Source organism: Bos grunniens, chromosome 13 (assembly GCF_055505025.1).
Source record: "Bos grunniens cultivar Pamir isolate PY7600 chromosome 13, Bosgru_T2T1.0, whole genome shotgun sequence".
Taxonomy (NCBI): Eukaryota; Metazoa; Chordata; class Mammalia; order Artiodactyla; family Bovidae; genus Bos; species Bos grunniens.
Window position 1 is genome coordinate 2,527,665 of NC_141177.1, and position 22,910 is coordinate 2,550,574.

The window sequence follows — 22,910 nt, forward strand, 5'->3', positions numbered from 1 at the left end:
CTTTAAGTCATTCCTTCTTTAAATCAATCAGGACCAACCACGGTCCTATTTGCTAGGCCCTGAGCGGTGCTCCGAAGACAGCAGAAGGCAGCTTTAGTGCATTCTGAATATCTGTGGATGGTGCAATATGTTGAATTCTAGAAGGTTCAGGTGCATTTATGAGGCTTAGCTATTTATTCAGTGCCTATTTCTAGAAGGATCTGAGGAAGAGAGACCTATCCTCTGCTCCCTTTGGCCAGAGGACTTGTTCTGATACCCCTTCCACTCTCTCCACCTCCCGAATGCTCACGCCTCCTTCAAGGCCCAGATGGAATCTCACCTCTTTTCTGGAGCCTGGCTGAAATGGCCCTTCCTCTATGATCCCAGCACACTTTCTACTCCCTGTGTTACAGTCAACTTATTCGCCTCATCGGGTGTTTGACAAATATTGGCTGAGCCCCTACTCTGCTGGGTCCTGTGATCTTAGAAGGACAAACAAGATGAGAACCTCTGACCCACAGACTTGGAGAACGAGGTATGGTTGCTGGGAAGAGGGGATAGTTAGGGAGTTTGGGATGGACGTGGACACACTGCTGTATTTAAAAATGGACTATTTCTGCCTGGAGAATCCCAGCGACGGCGGAGCCTGGCGGGCTTCCGTCTATGGGGTCGCACAGAGTCCGACACGACTGAAGCGATTTAGCAGCAGCAGCGGCAGCAACCAACAAGGACCTATGTTCAGCACAGGGAACTCTGCTCAATGTGGCAGCCTGGATGGGAGGGCGTTTGGGGGTGAATGGATACATGTATATGTGTGGCTGAGTCCCGTCGCTGTTTACCTGAAACTATCACAGCATTGTTAATTGGTTATACCCCAATACAAAATAAAAAGGTTAAAAAAAAGAGGGAACTCTCTGCCACCAGGAGCCTGGAGATGGATGTGTCTCCCCATCAGCTTCTCCAGGACAGAGCCACACTCCACGACATTCAGCAGAGGGGCGGGCCCTGAGCAGGTGCTTGGCCTTGCAGGGGAGAAAGACGCCTGATTACCCGAACAAGGGAATGAGGCGTAAAGCTTTTGCTCTGGAACTCGGACTGTGGGTTTGTGCAAGGAAGGCCCTTTACTGGCTACGTCCTTTTTGCCTCCTGCATGACGAAGGTAAGAAAACCAACGCTGCTCATCAGGCCGGCTGGGACGGTCCAGTCTGATGTGCTCCTTGTGAAATCTATGCCTGCTGCAGAAATCTGTGTCCCGCTGCCCCGGAACATGGCGCTGGACTCAAGGCCTGCATGCTGATGTCAAGTCAGGCTGCAAAAGTACTTTTTCCCTTTGTGAATGGCGTGCTCGCCTCTTCCGCTGGAACTCACGTTCCGGGTGGGCGAGGGGAGGCGGCCAGGCGCGGCCTCTTCCATAGCATTCACATCTTTATTTTAAGTATTTCTCAGCCTTTCTGCCGCAGCCCACCTTGGCTGCTTCTGTGGTTGGCAGAGATCAATGCAGTCGATATTTTTGACTGCAGAGCTGTCTATGACTTACACATATTTAAAAGGATAAAACGCAGTCAACAATTCCCGGTATGAACTTGACCACTGTAATCCTTATCTTTGATTCTTTGGGATCCAGCAAAATCTCCAGTGGATCTTGCCCCCAATCAGGGAATTCAGTCTGGCTGGAACTTTTCAGTACTGCAGCCCAGGCTGTGTGAGTTTGTTTCACTCTGGGAAATTGGACTGGAAAACTAGACATCGCAACGTTTGGGAATACTGGTGACCTTTTCCTTGGACCACTGCCTTTTGCTAAACATCACACTGCTTTCTTTCACTGTTATTAACCAAATAATGAGCTACTACTCTCAGGGGTGTTTGCCTCTGGAAAGGCGCTCCTTGCAGCCAGCGTTAAGCCGGAACACAGACGCTTTAATGGTGGGGATCGCGGGCAGTTCATGAAACAAGGTGTTATTTTTAAGAATTAGAAAAAAAAAAAGATTGATTGTGATGGTTTTCACCTGGAAATATTCGAATGTAACATTATGAAAAGGATAATAGGAATCAAACGAGCAGAGATTGACACAGTTTTTCTGTAAAGGGCAGGTAGTAAGTTGTTTGGGCTTTGTGAACTGAATAGGCTCTGTTGCAACTACTCAGCTCTGTAATCACAGCCCAAAAGCAGCCACAGGAAATATGTCAACAAAAGGGTGTGGCTGGATTCTGACAAAACGTTACTGAGGGATATGGAAATTTCAGTGTCAATTTTCATATGTCATAAAATATTGTCATTTTATTTGGATTCTTTTTTTCTCCCAACCATTTAAAACTGTAAAGCCATTTTAAACTCACGGGTCTTGTAGAAATGGGTGAAAGCAAGACCTGCAGGCCAAGCGTGCTGACCCCTGCTTTAGAGGCTTATGATTCAGAGCAGGCCTTGGGGTCAAGTAGAACTGAGGTCAAGGCTGATGCGGTCATTTCTTCATAAATGACCCTCAACAAGATGCTTAACGTTGTGACCTCCCAACTATAAAGAAGGAGTGATAGGAGCTACTTTCTGGTTATCCTGAGGATTAGTGGAAATAACACCCATAAAAGGCAGAGCATTGTGTCTGGAACTTAGTAAGAACTCAATAAAGTTTGTGTGTTCAACAAATATTTTCTGAGTAATTTCTAAGTTACTGGTGCATTTTTAACATTAGTTTGTATCATTGAACTTAAAATCTAGTGAACCTGATAAAGACTGTTAGCTATTGTTATTATTAATGATTCTTGGACGTTGTGAAAGCAAAGTGAAAGTTGTAAGTCAGTAGGTAATGTCATGTGTTGTTACTATGTATTTTCTGTTTTCAAAAATAGTTAAAACTCCCACAACCTCCCATTCCATTAAGATCTTTTGTGACCCTGAATATTCATTGGAAGGACTGATGCCGAAGTTGAAGCTCCAGTACTTCAGCCACCTGATGTGAAGAACTAACTCATTGGAAAAGACCCTGATGCTGGGAAAGATTGAAGGCGGGAGGAAAAGGGGACGACAGAGGATGAGATGGTTGGATGGCATCAACGACTCAGTGGACATGAGTTTGAGTAAACTCTGGGAGACGGTGATGGACAGGGAGGCCTGACGTGCTGCAGTCCATGGGGTCACAAAGAGTCAGACACGACTGAGTGACTGAACAACAAAAGCACTCACCAAAACAAAAGTAAAACACATTTCCTTCTGCTTAGACCGGAGGTCTTAAAGTGTGGTCTCTGGACTCATGGCATTTGGGACCCATAGCACCTCATTTGGGAATTTGTTAGAAATTTGAATTCTCCAGCACCAGCCCAGACCTACTGAACCAGAATCTCTGGCAGCGTGACCCAGGAGTCAAGGACCTTGGAGGATTTTGATTCACATGGATTCAAGTTTGAGAATCACTGGTCTATATAAATTGTAAGCTTGTTGACTTGTTCAAAATCACAGACCTAGGAAGTGACAGAGCCAGCATTGGAACAAAAATCTAAAGAGGACCTTAAATACTGGGACATACGGGTTCAAAGTCAGGATTTATCAACTGATGGCAAAGGAGTCGGCCAGGGCCAGGAGGAGGGAGTGTGTGTGTGTATGTGTGTGTTAGGGAAGAGGTTGGTGCCATTGCCCTGTCCTTCCCCACTGTTTGCTCCAGCTCAAGATATCCTAGACTCTTTTCTGGCACGTGCCTGCTTTGGCCATGGTGTCGGGGCTGGGTGGGGGGCGGTGGGAAGCTTCTGTGCCCATGGCAAGGAGTATTTGGTCACTGACACGTTAGAACCGCTAGTGCATAATGCAAAGCAGAAGAGTTTGTCGTGCTATTTGGTTATCCTCGTGCCCAGGGGGCACCAGTGATAAAGAACTTGCCTGCCGACACAGGAGACATAAGAGACGCAGGTTCGATCCCTGGGTTGGGGAGATCCCCTGGAGGAGGGCATGGCAACCCACTCCAGTATTCTCACCTGGAGAATCCCATGGACAGAGGAGCCTGGTGGGTTATGGTCCGCCTGGTCACAGGGAGTCGACAGGACTGAAGAGAATTAGCATGAAGATACTGCAGTTCTCTATTGCCGGTCCCCAGGGCAGAGCCACTCCCACCTCCCCCATGGTAAGCCCCGCTGTCTACCTTAACCACTGTGTGTCTCTGTGTTCCTCTTCTATAAAAGGGGCATCATAAAACCTCACAGGTGACTTTCCTAAGTTTCTGTCTTTGGCTACCCATCCTGGCCATGCCCACCATCATCTGTGGTGAAGCTGCTGGGTGCTCTCCAGTATTTGCCCTTTTTTCTTCCTTTGGTAATAGGGCTCCCTTGGGTTTTAGCAGGACACACAGCCACCCAGCTAAAGACTACAGTACCCAGCCTCCCTTGCAGCTAGGTCTGGCAGGCGGGCTGTGAGCAAAGTGGGTGGCATCTGTGAAGGAATGCGCATGTTTCCTCTTTATTTCCTTCCCTCCTTTTTGCAGACTGCATGCAGGTGTGATGGTAAGAGCCACGAGCCATTTTAGGTCATAGGATGGAGACCTTGCGTTGAGGTTGGCAGAGCAGTAACACTCAAGGAACCAGGGACTAAGACCCTGAATCCACCATCCTGGTCCTGGGGCCGGCTATAATTGTGTGGCTAGGGTGAGAGAAAAGAAAATGCTTCTATTTATGCCTCTGTTACATTAGGGATTTAAAAAATAATAACCAGAGTCTGTTTCCTAACTAATGCACTACTTTTTAAACCCAGGCTTAATTGACACCTCTTCTCCTATTCTCCCATCCCATCCCAAGAGCCCAATAGAATGAGTCTGTCATACCCAACACTTCGAGTCACAGCAAAACTACTCAAAAGAAAGGGCAGAGGGCAGACACGTGCTTAGGTGATTGGAGAAGTGAGGACACCAAAATGTACGTATCCTCAGCCGCTCAGTCGTGTCCGACTCTGTGACCCCATGGATTGCAGCCCACTAGGCTCTTCCAGAAAACTAACATCATGGCATCTGGTCTCATCACTTCATGACAAATAGATGGGGAAACAGTGGAAACAGTGTCAGACTTTATTTTTTGGGCTCCAAAATCACTGCAGATGGTGATTGCAGCCATGAAATTAAAAGACACTTACTCCTTGGAAGGAAAGTTATGACCAATCTAGATAGCATATTAAAAAGCAGAGACATTACTTTGCCAACAAAGGTCCATCTAGTCAAGGCTATGGTTTTTCCAGTGGTCATGTATGGATGTGAGAGTTGGACTGTGAAGAAAGCTGAGCGCTGACAAATTGATGCTTTTGAACTGTGGTGTTGGAGAAGACTCTTGAGCGTCCCTTGGACTGCAAGGGGATCCAACCAGTCCATTCTGAAGGAGATCAGTCCTGGGTGTTCATTGGAAGGGCCAGTGCTAAAGCTGAAACTACAATACCTTGGCCACCTCATGTGAAGAGTTGACTCATTGGAAAAGACTGATGCTGGGAGGGATTGGGGGCAGGAGAAGGGGACAACAAAGGATGAGATGACTGGATGGCATCACTGACTCAGTGAACATGAGTCTGAGTGAACTCCGGGAGTTGGTGATGGACAGGGAGGCCTGGCGTGCTGCAATTCATGCGGTCGCAGAGAGTTGGACACGACTGAGTGACTGAACTGAACTGAACTGAGGCTCTTCCATCCATGGTGTTTTCAGGCAAGAATACTGGAGTGGGGTGCCATTTCCTCCTCCAGGGGATCTTCCTGACCCAGGGATCAAACCTGAGTCTCCTGCATCTCCTGCATTGACAGGTGGACTCTTTACCACTGAGCCACCATACACTGAGCCCAAAGGTGTATGTAACTACATAAATCAAATGAGTGCAATTCAGCTTTGATGAACTTAGCCAAAATTACATTATCAAAAATCTAACAAGAATTTCTTTCATTTTTAGTGCTTGCTTTTTTGGGTCATTTTTAAAGACAAAATATTATTTTGAAATGCATTTGGATGGAAGGGAAGGTACAGTAACATCTTTAGCCCTCAGGGCTACTTAAGATCTTAATCTGACTTGCCTGTATCCCTCAAATTATTTCATCCTAGCTCTGATTGCGTTTCAGGGCAATAATCCATCCTTTTACCCCGCTCCCTCCCGCATAGGCTGGGGGTTCCTGGAGGGCTCTGTCTTTTTCTCTCATAAGCTCATCTTTATTGTGCACCTGTTATTACTCACGTTTCTATTCCCAGCATGTAGCGTGATGCCTGGCACTTAGAAGATGTTATTGGTTCACATAAAGCCTCAACAGCAACATGATTGGCCACATGGCGGTGAGATTTCTTTGCCCTTTGGTGGGTGGGGATGTTTGATAAAGAAGAGTCATGATTTTTGTCTCACTCTTCTCCCTAAGACCCAAGGCTTCACAGATCTTAAGTGGCCATTTAAGCTTCAATTTTCGACACATGTCCACTGGTCTTGTCATTCCACACTGGACCCCCCACATCCCACTGTCTCCCGAAGGGTCTACTCATGTGCTGTTCCCTCTGCCTGGAGTGCCCCTTCCTCGACTCCTTCCTCCCTGGTCTTTTCATACTGCAGATACCCAGCCCCTTCCAGAATTCAGCTTAGCTGTCACCTCCTCTGCGAGGCCTCTGCCAATTTCTCATCCTAAGCTAGGTCCCTGTGCCGTAGTACCCACATTTTAGACTTTTCCTTTGTAGCACACACAGCCATTGTTACTGATTGGTGTTATCTCTGTTATCCATTTTCCATGCCCAAACATTAGCTCCATGAGAGCAGGGTGATGTCTGCCTTATTTTTTGTTTATTTAAGCTGGGCACATAGAACGTGCTCAGGAAATCTGCATAAATAAATGAATAAATGAGCATCAGGACAGACAAAAGGAAATGCACAAAAACCAGAAGGAGAAATAAACCTATTTTCCTCTGATAAGAAAGCAAATAGAATATTGCAGTTGGATAATTTGATTTGTTGGGCAAATACTTTCATAGAATTTTGACAACAACTAAAGGCAAGCACAGTTATATAGAAAGTTCAGAAAGAGGATTTCTGTCTTTCACAGGATTGACTCTGATTCGTCAAATAGTGACTCAGAACTCAGGGACTTGGCTGTATGTTTACAAGAGAAAAGTACAGATTTGGAATCTGTTTCCAAAAGCAGCTCTCTACTAAACACACGGGCTTGCTTTTCATCCCTTTCCCAGAGGAAAAGTGTTGTTTACCAAACCAACACCACTTAAGAGAATAATTAGGTATGTCAACACTAATGAGTACTTTTGATGTTGAGAAGAAACCTTAAGGCTTGTGAAATACATTGTGAAGATGTATCCAGGTGGGTAGCAGAGGGTTTCCAAGCATGGCCACCACCCCTTCCCTTCCCACGCATGTGTGTAGCTCTGCCCATTGGGACGTGCCATCTATTCCTCCTTTCCTTGAATCTCTTTGACTTGTGACTTGTTTTGACCAATAAAATGCTGTAGAAGTGAAGTTGTGTCAATGCTTGGCTTTCCCTTTAAAAGGCTTGGCAGCTTTCGCTTTGCCCTGGGGAAGCCAATCACCAAGCTGTAAAAAAGCTGTGGCCAAACTACAGAAGGATGAGAACAGGTGGTTCAAGAGAAGCCAGACAGGGAGCATCAAAGTTGCAGGCACGCAAGTAAGGACTCCGTCACCCGCCCAGTCCGGCTGAGCTGCAAGTAAGGGCAGTTAGGGGAGTGCCCTCAGTTTACACGACACCCAGCACACCTGCCTAGCAGCTACTTGCTTGAATTCCTGCGTCACTGAATCATGAGAAATAACAAATCAAGGTTGCTTTATGCTGCTAAATTGAGGTTGATTTCTTACACGGCAATAGAGAACTGATACGATATGATACGCCCGTGACTGAGCAGGTGCTTCTCTGGCAGCCTCAACCACATTGAAAACAGCCGACAAATAAATAAGGCAAAATGTAACTCAGGTACTTGGCTCCCAGCAGACCTCAGGCTCGAGGTCTGATTCCTCAGGACCTACAATCTGTTTACGTACAATTTTAAGGTGTTTGTTCATCTTATATCAGAGTTGAAAACAGTACAAAATTATGCAAATTGGAACAGGCTTAGTGGATTTCAAACATAAGAACATTATGTTTGATCCTCACACTTGTAGATGGTGGAACAGAGGCCAAGAGGGGTTGAGTAACTTATTTGGTTAATAAAGTCACAGAACATATTAAAAACAGGCAAGTAATCCAGGATGTCAGGTCATCCAAGTAAGGGAGTCTCTTCAATTTCCCTTTTTATTTCACAGAAGAGACAGATTTAAATGGGTAGGGAACAAAAATGGCTTTAGGTCTGATGAGAACACTGATGATCAGAGGGGAAGCAGGCAGGCACAGTCTCAAAAGCAGGACAAACCCCAGTTCCTGCGGACTGAAGTCAAACAGCCCCAACACAGCTATAGGGATCCAGAGTCGTCCCTTTATTTGAGCCGAGAACAGACCAGTACTTGATGTGCGTGGCTGTGACCCGAGTCAGAAAGCCAAGATTAAATAATGTTTCTTGTATTCTACTGGAGGAGGTCGGAGAGTGTGTAATGTACTCTCAGGAATATTCCTATGCAAAATGGTGAAAATAAATGCACGATTTGATGTGCAAAGGGATAAGCTTCAGTTATGTGAAAAAGGCATTTACATGGCACCGTCCACGTCAGACAAATGAGGCATTGCTGTATTTGCAAAACATTCAGCATGTATTCCAAATCTTGGCTGGTCTGGGGCTTCTGCTAGATGAAAAATGAGCTTCACTTGTGTCTAAATCTGAGCTTAAGTGCACTCTCTAAAACCTTCCTGGGAATTTTTTGGACAGGTGTCTCTTTTCAAACAGCATAATATTTGGACATTACATTTTAAATATGTGCAGATAAAAATGATATTCCAAATCCATATTTCACTTATAACCAGATGGGATAACAGTAGTGAGAGTTACTGAGAGACAGTCCTTCACGGAAAAATAATGGAAATAGAACCTAACCTCTCCCTAACCTCGCCTGGAGGTTTGTGGCTACAAGTTCTAGAGCGAACAGCAGATGACACCAAAGCTGAGATGACTCAGTGTGCTCAGACCAACATAAAATCTACTACCTTGCTTCCATCCTGGGGAAATAGTGTTTTCCTTTTAAAAACCAAGTGTCTGAGGGACAACGTAAACAGCCTTCGCCACCTGCAGGCCCTTAAGAGCGTGGAACCGTGTGCTCGCTGGAGGGATCCAGCTGCAGGCCTGCTGTGTCTCATCCACGGAGCCTGGAGAAGTCTCCAAGTTGAGCGTCTTTACAGAGATCCGGCTATTGCTTGCGATTTCATCCTGACCCATTTCACTGTCTCTGGTCTCCTGCCCACTCTTTTCATTTGTGTACGGACCTCCCATTTATGTATGGGACTCCTATGGCTTTCAAATCTTTGACGTGTCTTTTCTGGGAAGGGAGTAGGGTCGGGGGGGGGGGCAGGTTGTTGATACTATTTTTGTCGTTCAGTTGCCAAGTCGTGTCTGACTCTTTGCGACCTCAAGGACTGTAGCCTTCTAGGCTCCTCTGTCCTTCACTATCTCCTGGAGTTCGCTCAGATTCATGTCCTCCGAGTCGGTGATGTCATCCAACCATCTCATCCACTGCTGTCCCCTTCTCTTTCTGCCTTCAATCTTCCCTAGCGTGAAGGTCTTTTCCAATGAGTCTGCTCTAGGAAGAGTATAATATCCTCAGAGTCTCACTTCTGGAGTCCAGAACCCAATGCAGAGTTGAAACACCTCTTGGAGTAGCCTAAGAGCCACAGCTGGAGAAGGCGGTGGCCCCCACTCCAGTCCTCCTGCCCGGAAGATCCCCACAGGTGGAGAAGGCGGTGGCCCCCACTCCAGGACTCCTGCCTGGAAGATCCCCACAGGTGGAGAAGGCGGTGGCCCCCACTCCAGGACTCCTGCCTGGAAGATCCCCACAGGTGGAGAAGGCGGTGGCCCCCACTCCAGGACTCCTGCCTGGAAGATCCCATGGACGGAGGAGCCTGGTGGGCTGCGTCCATGGGGTCGCTAAGAGTCGGACACGACTGAGCGACTTCACTTTCACTTTTCTCTTTCATGCACTGGAGAAGGAAATGGCAACCCACTCCAGTGTTCTTGCCTGGAGAATCCCAGGGACGACAGAGCCTGGTGGGCTGCCGTCTATGGGGTCGCACAGAGTCGGACACGACTGAAGTGACTTAGCATAGCATAGCATAGCAAGGGCCACAGGACACTCATTTTTATTTTTGAACCAGTGCAGGGTTTTGAGCCCAAGACTCAGAGCAGTCACTTCTAGAGACCTTCTGAGCTGCCTGGAGAATCCATGAGAAGCAAGTGGTTTGTGTTTTCTGTCTTCGCTGTTTCGTGGGACTGAAGTGACCACTCTCTCTCCCGCTGGCGAGCGAGACTAGTGCTCCCTTTGTGCCCAGAACCGCAGGCTCATTCCGGCTCCTGCTTGAGCTCTCTGTCGCCTTCAAACCACACCCTCTCCCCGCTTCCTAAGGCGAAGGGAGCACCGTCGTCATCAACCCTGAGCTCAGACCTCGAAGCCTTCCCAGCTGCTTCAGCCCGTTCCTGATTTTTATCTTTTCTTGATATACGTATTTTATTCCGTTCCTGATTTTTAAACTTGCCCAACAATGCACTTGGTTTAACCACAGCCACGTGGCCTTGCTCTGACAATGGATTGTTTTCTAAGAGAGAAGCGGTAACAGGGAACCCCAACTTGACAAAATGAAGGAGAGTAAAATAGACATTATGAATAAAGTCCACGGGCTGAAAAGTATATAAGTGATTGGGGGATACTGACACAATAAGCTGTTTGTAACTGCTCTCCAGGCAAAACACATATTTTTCTTCTATTCTATACATTAGCAAAAAACCCTCCCCGGTGACCCAGGGCAACCAGACATGCATCTGACACAGATCATTCCTGAGCGTCGCTGGCCTTTCGCTGGGACAACATCAATTTCCCCGAGTCCTTAGCGTCTTTCCTGGCCGCACGTGCACCCACACACACACACCACGGCCAAGCCTCCCGCTCTCCCCGACTTAAGCGGCTGACATCGGCTTTCAGCGCCACCCCGCCCGTTGCCGGCATCACCTGTGTGCAGGCCGAGCGTGAGCTCGGCGGGAGAACAAGGCCCCGAATCAATATTTTGCCATCTCGCCCTTCTCAGGTCAAAGAAAAAAGGCAGGCGCCGAGGAAGAGGACTCGGGGCTGCCGTGTCTTCTCAGAGACCCTCTGAAACCTCCTAAATGGAGACCAACCGGGGTCCCCGCTCCATGGTCTAGTTGCTCTTCTCCCTCCATCTGGTAAATGCTTGCAGTGGATCACGCGCTAGGCTAGGCTTTTGGCAAAGATGCAGCTTCTGCTTTCAAGGTGCTCACCACATCCTGGGGTATAAATACAGTCAAACCAGTACAGTTAAGGACGCTTTTCTCTTCTCTGTCCACTGAGAGAGGGAACATGTAGCCACTGCTGTCTTTGGAAAGAAGGATTGTCTTTGGCCAGAGAGAGTCTGAACTCTAAGCCAGCAGCCGTCTAACCCAGCAGCCGTCTAACCCGATTGCATGTTAGAATAACCTTTGTCATTGTTACTGTTTAGTTGCTGAGTCACGTCTGACTCTTTTGGGACCCCATGGGCTGTAGCCCACCAGGCTCCTCTGTCCATGGGATTCCCAGGCAAGAATACTGGATTGCGTTGCCATTTCCTTCTCTGGATCTTCCCTACCCAGAGACTGAATCCGCGTCTCTGGAAATGCAGACAAATTCTTTACCCCTGAGCAACCAGCGAAGCCCTTAAAATAACCTAGGAGGGTTTAAAAAATCTGTCTACGGCTCTAAGAGTCTCGTGCGGAGCTGGAAATGGTCCATATTTTGATCTGGGGGCTGGTTGCCTGGGTATGAATATATGCAAAATCCACTGAACTTTACACTCAACGCTTATCCTGTAGATAGGATAAACTCAATTTTTACAAAGGTTAAAAAAAAAAAATTCCTACATGCAGGCCTGCTCTTAGAGATTCTGTTTTAAACAGTCCTGGCTTCAGTATGCTGTAAAAGCTCCCCAGGTGACATTAATGTGCAACCAGGGCTGAGAAACAGTCTGTAGGCAATTAAAACCTAACGGCCTGGAGAAGGGCCCCGAGACCACGCAGTCCTCTGTGCTGTGGGGTCAGAGCAGACCTGCTCTTCCACACTGGTGTTGGCCCTGGAAAGACCACCCAAGCTCATCCACTGGGGGTGGGGGTTTTTCTTGAAAGATCCAGGGCTCCAAAAGGGAGAGGGTCCACCGCTCTTTCGTGTTTGAGCCGAGGTGAGCGGCAGAAGGGGAGAGGGAGGAGGCTGGCTAGGGGAGGTGGAGGGGTTCGTGGGGTCGAGAAGAACTATGGAGGGGGGCTTCCCTGGTGGTCCAGTGGTTAGAATCTGCCTTGCCGTGCAGGACATGTGCGTTCAGTCTCTGGCCTGGGAACTAAGGTGCCGTGTGCCGGGGCCACGAAGCCCGCGAACCACAACCACAGGGGGTCTGTCCTCTTGAGCTTGCGCCCCACGCGAGGGAAGCCATGCAAGGAGAGCCAGAGGAAGCCCGCCTGCAGCCACAAGAACCCAGCACAGACCCCGAAAGGAAACGAAAAAGGGGTCAGGCTGCTTCCAGGAGGGCGGGGGCCTGGGGTCTAGGAATCCCACGTGCTAATTGTGTCCCCATTGGGAGCTCATTTATCTGCCCTTGGTCTCACTTTCCTCAAGTGTAAGCAGTCGGGCCTGAGACTTCCTTGGTTCAGCACTGTGTCCTGGGAGACCTCCTGGCCCCAGGGAGACGGAGATGTTTTGCTCAGCCCATGTCTGAGTTGAAAGCAATGATTCTTACCTCTTGGGGTTGTCACGGGGTAAACCTTTGTTATGGAAAATGCTTAGCACTGGCTTGGCACTGTCTCAGGACCCAAAACACGACAGCTATTCTTACAGTAGGTTTGGCAGAGGGAGGCATGGTGTTCTGTGGCTCAGGGTCAGCCCAGCAGCACCTGGCACACAGTAGGCGTGCAGTGAGTATTAATAAAATGAACGCCCGTCTGAGCCACAGATTTCATTACCCAAATTAGAAATCTTCTCCTTTCTTAATTACGAGGGCATGCTTTCAAACTGTTTAATGACATCTTGTTTTGTAGCCTGTTTAATAAATCTTTGCTGCCAACGGCAAGTTCCCCATGTCGGCAAATCATCTAAATATTTAGCTGATTTTTTTTTTTCTCCTCAAGGTTTCACGCAGACTCTTGGCGTTGTGTAGATGATAAGCAGAGGGAGTCAGCAGTAGGAAGTCGGGCACTTCAAATCGCTCCATCTCAGACCTCTCTTTTTCTGGTGTGGCTAATCCTGCTGGATAGATGGTTCTAGAGTCTTTACCACCCCCGGACACTTGACTCCACCACCCCCACCCAGACCTTCCCCCCTGCACTCCTCTCAACCCCTTCCTTTACTGTAGGGGCTGGAGGAGCAAAGTCCTCATTTCTCAGCCTCACTTTCGTCTAGGTATGGCCAAGCATACTTTCCTGGCAAATAAGTTGCTAAGGTGGGGCTGCTGCTGCTGCTAAGTCGCTTCAGTCGTGTCCTGCCGGGAGCCGGCATATTGCATATTGAGTGCATATTGCATATTGAGTGCAGCACTTTTCAGGATCTGGAATAGCTCAACTGGAATTCTATCACTGCAGGTAGCCAGCGTGAGGAACTCCACCCATGACAAAGGTCATGAGGAAGGAGGCTTGGCATACGCAAAGGCGGGATCAAGCCTCAGGAGTCTCCCTGGAAATTCTTGAGCAATCTACCCCCAAAACCAGAGTCTGCCTACTTTCTGCTTTGTGCTTTCACCTACACCTCTGACTTTACGGGGGGCTGTCCCCCACTACCTCTCTGAAAAAAGTTAGCTTACAGCTCCAGTTAATAATTCCTGGGTGTGACAGTGTTTAACCTACAAACTCCTTTGGAAATCCTCTAGCCTGCCTGAATAGGTTTTTCCGGCCTCATGTGATTGTTCGGAGCCTCCCAACTGTGAGAGGCAGGAGATGTCCTAAACTGTCTAAACACAGATTCTTTTGAGTAGTTAAAAGATTGATTAGAAATTGTATTGGTGAAGGGATTTTCACTTGTTGGGCCAATGTTTGCTGCTAAGTTTCCATATCCCTTACCTGCTGTGTCCCTGGCAGTGTATTGATTAATATAATTGGTGTAAATAGTAGCTTTAATGTTTGTAACCTGGGACCCTTGAGTTAATTCTTTTTCTTGTTATAGCCCACCACACCTTTGCTCTGTAGGAATGCAACTTTATCTAATGCTTTTGGAGGGTGGCTCCTGACCAATCACCTTTAGAGAAAAATAAGTTTTCTGAAGAAAAGGTCTTAAAATGTTAACAGGCCTCCGGGCCAGAAGATGATGCAAATCACCTAACTTTTGCATATGCTAAGTTTGCAGGAAGAAAGCCTGGCTTGCTGCCTGACTCTACCCCTTCCCCCATTATCCTCTGTGCATAACTTAAGGTATAAAAACTACTTTGAAAAATAAAGTGCGGGCCTTGTTCACCGAAACTTGGTCTCACCATGTCGTTCTTTCTCTTACCTTCTGGCTGAATTATTCAGCCTCTTTTCTACGCTGAATTTCCTCACTGAGCTATCCTTATCTCAGCCTCTTTTCTCCACTGAATTTTCCTACTGAGCTATCCTCATTCTATTACTCTTTATATCCTTAATTAACGTTTAATTAAGCAATTGTTTCCTGATCTTCGCCTACGCCGTCTCTCCTTCGAATACCCTGGATCAGCCGGGGCTGGTCCTCGGCAGGTGGCGCCCGAAACAGGGACTTTCGAAGGTAAGCTCCCCAAAGCAATCAGAGCCATCAGCCCTATTGCTCCCCGTTCTCGGAACAACTGGGTGACCAGCCCTCTTGTTCCCCCACGGAGCAGTTTGGGTCACCAGCCCTACTGCTCCTCCCTCGGAACAGTTTGGGCCATCAGCCTACTGTTCCTCCCCCGGAACAATCTGGGTTATCAGCCCTATTGTTCTTCCAGGGTTCGGGACGGCTAGGACCCCACTCGAGGGTGCCGCGGACCCCCCTGTAGGATAGACAGGGCGAGAGGAGTGGGAAGTGTTGAAAGTGTTAAAGAGTTAGACTTAGAGAAAGAAAACGGTTTCTGAAGTTAAAAGGCCAAAGAAAAGCCTGATCTTTTTAAAAGCTAAAAGCTTTATCTTCTATTATACTTAATTTTCTGACATGGGTAACACAAAACTAAGAATGGCAACTCTTTATACAAGTAATCTTGAAACTGTTAAAGAGGCTACTGTTAATTTAGATACTTGGGTGAAGGTAAAAAACAACTAAAAACTTATCCTATAAATATGATTAAAAATGTTCTGGACCCTCGTCATGAGGCTGTGGGATAGTCTATGGGAGAGGCTACAGCGGTGGATGGTAGTGGGTCTCCACCTTCTGCGCAGATCATATTTTCTGCCATTGACGAAGAAAAGGAGGGAGACTGTGCTCTACCTCCGGAGGAAGGAGAGGGCTTACAGGACGCTGCGGCCGGGCGCCCTGGCGAGCCCCCTCCCCCTCTACACAAACCTTTAAAAATTTATCCAACAATTTCTGATTTAAGGCGACTACTCCACCTCCGCTTGCACCTCCCAGGGCCTAAGAATTCCCCAGTTTACATCCAAAGTCTCCCAGAGCATTGCCTAAAGCTGAAAAAGATAAAAAAGATTTCTTTTAAACAAAGGAGCTTTAAAAAAAAAAAAAAAAAACACACAATATACAGAGCCTGCTCCTTGAAGAAAACCCCCTCAGGGGGGCCTCACCCAAGCAAAAAAAATAAATAAATAAAAAGAGAAAAAAAAAAAAAAAGTAAAAAAAAAAAAACAAGAAAAAATAGAGAAAGATCTAAAGATAGAGAAAAAGCTAAAGAGTGAAAAGGAGAGAGGAACAGAGAAGGAAGGAATCAGGGAATGCAGCAAGATTGAGAAAGGAAGAAAGGAAGTTAGAAAAAGAGATACAGAGAGAAAGAGAGGGAGGAGGGAAGAAAAAGAGAGAAAGAGGGTAAAGGGAAAGAAACGAAGGAAAGAGAAGGGTAGCGAAAAATGAAGGGGGAGAAAAAAGTGAGAAAAGCAGGAAGAGAGGAAGAGAGAGACTGTAAGAGACGCTGTGACCAGGTGCCCTGGCGAGCTCCCCCTCCCCCCCACCCCCCCTGCGCAAACCTTAAAAAAAAAAAAAAAAAAACAACTTAACGACCACTTTCTGAATTAAGGCCATTGCTGCCGCCTCCGTTTGCGCCTTCCAGGGCCCAAGAGTTCCCCACTTTGCCCCCAAAGCCTCTCAAAGTGTTGCCTAAGCCTGAGGAAGATAAGAAGGTTTTTGAACAGTGGAGATTTTAAAACAGACTGCGTGCACAATATGCAGTGCTCCTTGGAGAAAACCCCCTCAGGGGGGTCTCACCCAGGCTAAGAAAAAAGCGGACGGTAAAGGGATTTAGCAACAATATTAACCCCTGATATGCCGGTTGCTCCGATTCCAAGGGGAGTGGCTGGCCCCCCTTCTTGAGGGCATTATAGGACTTGTGCTAGGGTGTAGCTCGCTTTCTTTTCAAGAAATTTCGGTGGTATATGGTGTGGTAGATTCTGATTATATTGGAGAAATTATAGTTTTGATCTCGCTGCTTACCAAAACTGTGCAAATTAATAAAGGTCAAAGAATAACACAGTTTTTGCTTTTACCTTATCAGGCAGGAAAAAACTTGACTTCTCAAGCTAAGAGCCACAGAGCGTTTAGATCTAGTGATCCAGCCTTTTGGGTGCAGGAAAGTACAGCTCCAAGGCCTTTAAAAGATCTTTTAATTCAAGAAAATAAACTGTCAGGGCTATTAGACACAGGAACAGACGTCTCTTAACATTGCTGGGGAAGACTGACCCAGCTCCTGGCCAACACATACTACTGAAAATGAGTTGAGATTAGAAAAAGTGATATGCGGGTTGGGAATGCTGTAGAGAAAAAGGTGAGGGAGAGTTTAAAACCTTGAAGAGTAGTGAGTTCCCCGTTGCTGGAAGTATTCAAGCAAATATTAGATGGTTGCTTGTCATCTAAAAAGCTATAGACCAGATTTAGGTTACAAAACGATAACTGGAGAAGCTTATAAACATGTTGTGCAACACCTCTTTACTTGCTTCTCATATTTAGGTCTGCCAAAACTTTTAAAAACTGGTAATGCCCCTTTGAGGCTGCGGAGAGATTGTTTACTAACTTTAAATGATTTCCAAAAATTATTAGGGGACATTAATTGGATATGCCCACATTTAAAACTGACTACTGCAGATTTAAAGCCTTTGTTTAATTGCTTAAAAAGTGACCCTAATTCCAGTTCTAAGTTGACTAGTGAGACAGAGTTGGCTCTTGTTAAAGTAGATGAGACTTTAAATGATCAGTTAATTAGGATTAATACTACCAAAAGATGAGATTAAATTATTCTTGCCATAAAACATACACCTACAGGGTGATTGTGACAAAAAGGCCCATTGGTTCCATCTACCAGTGACCCCAAGAAAAATAGTTTTATCTTATCCTAGCTCAGTGGCACAATTAATTATAAAAGGAGGAAAAAAGAAGTGTGGAACTTTTTAGAAAAAAAAAAAAAAAAAAAGAGTAGCAAATATAGTAATTCCATTCAATAAGGATCAACTGCAAGTCTTCTACAAAATAGTGATGATTGGCAAGTTGCCCTGATAGATTTCAGGGGTCAAATTTTGTTTCACTTGCCCTCAAGCCCCCACAGTAGTTAAAAGCTCAAAAATGTTAGATTGGCAGTTTGAGGATACCTGTGGAACTTTCCAACCCTATGTAGTTCCTACGCTGCCCTTTACCCTATGGGGGAGAGACGTGCTGTCTCAAATAGGAGATACTCAGAGAAGGGTTTTCTCAATTTCTTAGTTATCAACAGGAGGTACAATTAACAATACTTTATATATTGTTATAAATACGTAATATAAATATATTTGCCTAACTACAGTTTGCCTAATTAGATATGGGTATAAATAAAATATAATAAAGGTATACCTAATTCTATTTATAGATCTATACTTACTTAATTTGTATATAAATCAATATATGTATTATATATATACTGTATAATTAAATGTATATTGCAGTAATATAATGTGTGTGGCTGATATTAATTGGTATGGATTGATGTGCTGTGATGATATATGTTCTGTATGCTGTATAATTATATATGTGTGACATGTATTATTACAGTACATTGGTTTGTGTTGGTTGGTATTGGCTGTGTGTGTGTTGTATTGCTGTAATATATATGAATTGATATATTAATTATAAGATTAATTCAAGTATATTGATTTATATATATTGTATGTCAATAAGTTTATACTTGTTGCCATATATAAATACATTTCGCATTTAGGTATATCTGTATACCAAAATGAGATAAGGAGGTTATACATTTATTATTTAAATTTATAGAGACCTAAACTAAACATTAGACCTAAATTAACATATCTCTAAATTTATGTTGTTAAAATGTAAATTTTAAAAAATTTTAAAAATTAAATTGACAACTGCTTGATAATTCCTTTGCAATAAAACCCCCATAGGTGTAATTGGGGTGGCCAGACAAAAAATTGGTTTTATAGCAAAACAGCCCCCTAGAGTGGGTCCATCTTCCCGCTCAAACTAAAACTGTAGTGGCTTCTTATCCGGGATTGATAGCTACTTTGATATTAAAGGAAAAAAGCGGAACATTGAATTATTTGGTAAAGAGCCATCAGAAATTGTAATTCCATATAATAAGGAACAACTTGTTGCTCTTCTAATGTTTGATAAAAATTGGCAGATTGCTATAGGAAACCATTTTGGTCAAAATTTTGCATCATTTACCCTCACATGTTTTGCTGAATTTTATATCCAGACATCCAGTTATTTTTTCTGTCAGATGTAAACAATCTCCTATTCCAAATGCTCAAATAGTTTTTACTGACGGGTCAGCAAACGGTAAAGCCTCCATAGTTACTAAAAATCACCAAAAGGTTTTAAAAACACAGGAAACTTCAGCTCAAAGCGCTGAAATAACAACAGTCATAAAGGCTTTTGCTATGTTTGCAGATGAGGAATTTAACCTTTATTCTGATTCTCAGTATATTGTCGGGTTGTTTCCACATATTAAAACTGCGGTTTTGTCTGAAAATAAAACTACCATATTTAATTTATTAACTAAATTACAGCAACAAATTTGGAAAAGAAATAAAATATTTTTCATTGGACACATTTGGGCTCATTCCAGATTGCCCGGCCCTTAAAATGCCTTTAATGATTTGGCTAACTTGTTAACCAGAAATACAGTGGCTACTGTGATTGAGGAGGCCAGAGCCTCTCACTCACTTCATCAATACGCTACTGCTTTAAGATATCAATTCCAAATTCCCAGAGAGACTGCTCGAGAGATAGTTCGTTCTTGCTTATATTGCCCCACTGTTTATAATAGTCTACCTATGGGAGTTAATACTCGCGGTCTCAAACCTAACGTACTCTGACAAATGGATGTAACTCATGTCTCTTCATTTGGAAAACTGTCCTTTGTTCTTTAACTGTAGACACCTTTTCTCATGTTATTATTGCAACTGCTCATACAGGGGAAGCAATTAAAGATGTAATACAACATCTCTTTACTTGTTTTTCATATTTGAGCCTGCTAAAAGCTCTGAAAACTGACAATGCTCCTGCGTCTAAGTCTTTTCAGGAATTTTGTATAAAGTTTCAAATTAAACATAATACTGTCATCCCTTATAATCCCCAGGGACAGGCCATTGTTGAAAGAGCGCATCAAACATTAAAAATCCAAATTCAAAAACTAAAAGAAGGGGAGTTTAAGTATAGTTCTCCCCATCAAATCTTGCAGCATGCTCTTTTCGTAATAAATATTCTAAATACTGATCTGGCTGGAACTACTGCAATGCTTCGTCATTGGTGCCTGGAGCAATTAAATGCAAAACCATTAGTCAAATGGAAGGACCTCCTCTCAGGACAATGGAAGGGTCCTGACCCATTATTAACTAGCGGTCGAGGATGTGCTTGTATTTTTCCACAGGATGCAAATTCTCCAATTTAGATCCAGGACAGGTTGATTCGCCATGTTGCAGACCCCCAGACATCCAGTTCCCCCATTGCTTCAATCACAAAAGAGGAGCCCGCCTGAAGGGGAGGCAAGATAAACATCGAGATCCCGGCGGGACCGACGGGGCTGCTGCAGCGCGAACTCCAACCAGAAAATAATTCTACTTACTCTGTTTTGGCTTGTCTACCCTCTCCTTATGTTTTTCTCTTTACCAATGATTCTGGAAAACTTAATGTACATGTGACTTTCACTGGTGGACCCAATGTAGTGACTTGTGAACAATGCATGCTCTCATCTTGTTTAAACCCTCAATATAATGTTTGCTCCTTTATAGTGTTACAATGTCCACCTTATCTTATGATGTAACCACTTATTGATATGTTAACTATAGTCTTGCTATGTTACAACAACTACAAGATTTAATGTGATCACGACGATTTGTGGGCTTTACTTATTTTAGGAATATCAGCTTTAATAGCAGCAATTACTTCTGTTACTGTGGCAGCAATATCATTGACTCAACAAGTGCATACTGCCCAATATGTTGATACCATGTCTAAAAATGTTTCTTTAACTCTAGCAACACAGAAAGTTATAGATAGAAAATTGGAGATGAGAGTAGAGGCCTTAGAAGAGGCAATAATGCATATTGGGACTGAGTTACAGGCTTTAAAAGTGAAAATGGCTCTGTCTTGCCACTCTGATTACCGGTGGATATGCGTGACATCTTTAAAGGTAAACGAGACAGATTATGAATGGGAAAAAATCAAAAATCGTATCTCAGGTGTTTGGAACAGCTCTGACATTGGCCTGGACTTAGGGAAAGTTCATAATCAAATACAGGCCCTGGAACACTGTCGACTGGATTTTACCACCGCTGGAGCAGCTAATGACTTTTTTCTCACCTTCTCTAACTTTATTTCTGGAAAAAACATTCTGTCTAATATCTTTAGTTCTAGTTTTGCTTCTCATAATCATTCTTCCTTGTATTGTCAGGATTCTTCGGCAGAACATTCAAAAGCTCGCGACTGAGCTGCATCTGGCTGTTTTAAGAAATAAAAAAGGGGGAGATGCCGGGAGCCGGCATATTGCATATTGAGTGCATATTGCATATTGAGTGCAGCACTTTTCAGGATCTGGAATAGCTCAACTGGAATTCTATCACTGCAGGTAGCCAGCGTGAGGAACTCCACCCATGACAAAGGTCATGAGGAAGGAGGCTTGGCATACGCAAAGGCGGGATCAAGCCTCAGGAGTCTCCCTGGAAATTCTTGAGCAATCTACCCCCAAAACCAGAGTCTGCCTACTTTCTGCTTTGTGCTTTCACCTACACCTCTGACTTTACGGGGGGCTGTCCCCCACTACCTCTCTGAAAAAAGTTAGCTTACAGCTCCAGTTAATAATTCCTGGGTGTGACAGTGTTTAACCTACAAACTCCTTTGGAAATCCTCTAGCCTGCCTGAATAGGTTTTTCCGGCCTCATGTGATTGTTCGGAGCCTCCCAACTGTGAGAGGCAGGAGATGTCCTAAACTGTCTAAACACAGATTCTTTTGAGTAGTTAAAAGATTGATTAGAAATTGTATTGGTGAAGGGATTTTCACTTGTTGGGCCAATGTTTGCTGCTAAGTTTCCATATCCCTTACCTGCTGTGTCCCTGGCAGTGTATTGATTAATATAATTGGTGTAAATAGTAGCTTTAATGTTTGTAACCTGGGACCCTTGAGTTAATTCTTTTTCTTGTTATAGCCCACCACACCTTTGCTCTGTAGGAATGCAACTTTATCTAATGCTTTTGGAGGGTGGCTCCTGACCAATCACCTTTAGAGAAAAATAAGTTTTCTGAAGAAAAGGTCTTAAAATGTTAACAGGCCTCCGGGCCAGAAGATGATGCAAATCACCTAACTTTTGCATATGCTAAGTTTGCAGGAAGAAAGCCTGGCTTGCTGCCTGACTCTACCCCTTCCCCCATTATCCTCTGTGCATAACTTAAGGTATAAAAACTACTTTGAAAAATAAAGTGCGGGCCTTGTTCACCGAAACTTGGTCTCACCATGTCGTTCTTTCTCTTACCTTCTGGCTGAATTATTCAGCCTCTTTTCTACGCTGAATTTCCTCACTGAGCTATCCTTATCTCAGCCTCTTTTCTCCACTGAATTTTCCTACTGAGCTATCCTCATTCTATTACTCTTTATATCCTTAATTAACGTTTAATTAAGCAATTGTTTCCTGATCTTCGCCTACGCCGTCTCTCCTTCGAATACCCTGGATCAGCCGGGGCTGGTCCTCGGCAGTGTCCGACTCTGTGAGACCCCACAGACGGCAGCCCACCAGGCTCCCCCGTCCCTGGGATTCTCCAGGCAAGAACACTGGAGTGGGTTGCCCTTTCCTTCTCCAATGCATGGAAGTGAAAAGTGAAAGTGAAGTTGCTCAGTCGTGTCCAGAGGGATGGTCTCAGAAAGGGGCTGCTTGATTTAAATAAGAAATCTATGTAGGATGACTATCGGTGATAAGCTAATCGGACCATTCAATTATTACATTTACCAAATAATATCGGGACAATATTTTCACTGTTTCATAATAAGGGTCAACTAAGTATACCCATGAGGGATGTGAATCTTTCTCAAATATAAATAATTAAATACAAGGCATCAAAATAAATAAGGGATATTCCACCACATAGAATTCCCTCAAATAGACAAATATTTAACATACTTTTTGACCTTGCACTATGAAGTTGATATAATATTCTATGAAAATGTACAATTACTAATATAAATGTATTTTCA

At 44.6% G+C, this 22,910-nt stretch overlaps 1 protein-coding gene and 2 long non-coding RNA genes across 8 annotated transcripts in view; 2 read left to right on the forward strand and 1 right to left on the reverse strand.

Annotated features, from left to right (window-relative positions):
• The window catches only part of LOC147359967 (uncharacterized), a 40,703-nt gene extending 27,190 nt beyond the window's left edge, over positions 1-13,513 (forward strand). Inside the window, exons 1-2 of the long non-coding RNA XR_015138836.1 lie at positions 1-12,284; positions 12,411-13,513. The exon at positions 1-12,284 is cut by the window's left edge and continues 27,190 nt beyond it. This is a non-coding gene — a long non-coding RNA (uncharacterized LOC147359967). The remainder of the gene's footprint in view (positions 12,285-12,410) is intronic.
• The window catches only part of TSHZ2 (teashirt zinc finger homeobox 2), a 508,475-nt gene that overhangs the window by 149,682 nt on the left and 335,883 nt on the right, over positions 1-22,910 (reverse strand). The window lies entirely within an intron of this gene.
• On the forward strand, positions 13,572-22,163 carry LOC147359968 (uncharacterized). The gene is made up of 2 exons (XR_015138833.1): positions 13,572-14,824; positions 20,097-22,163. It is a non-coding gene; the product is annotated as an uncharacterized LOC147359968 (long non-coding RNA).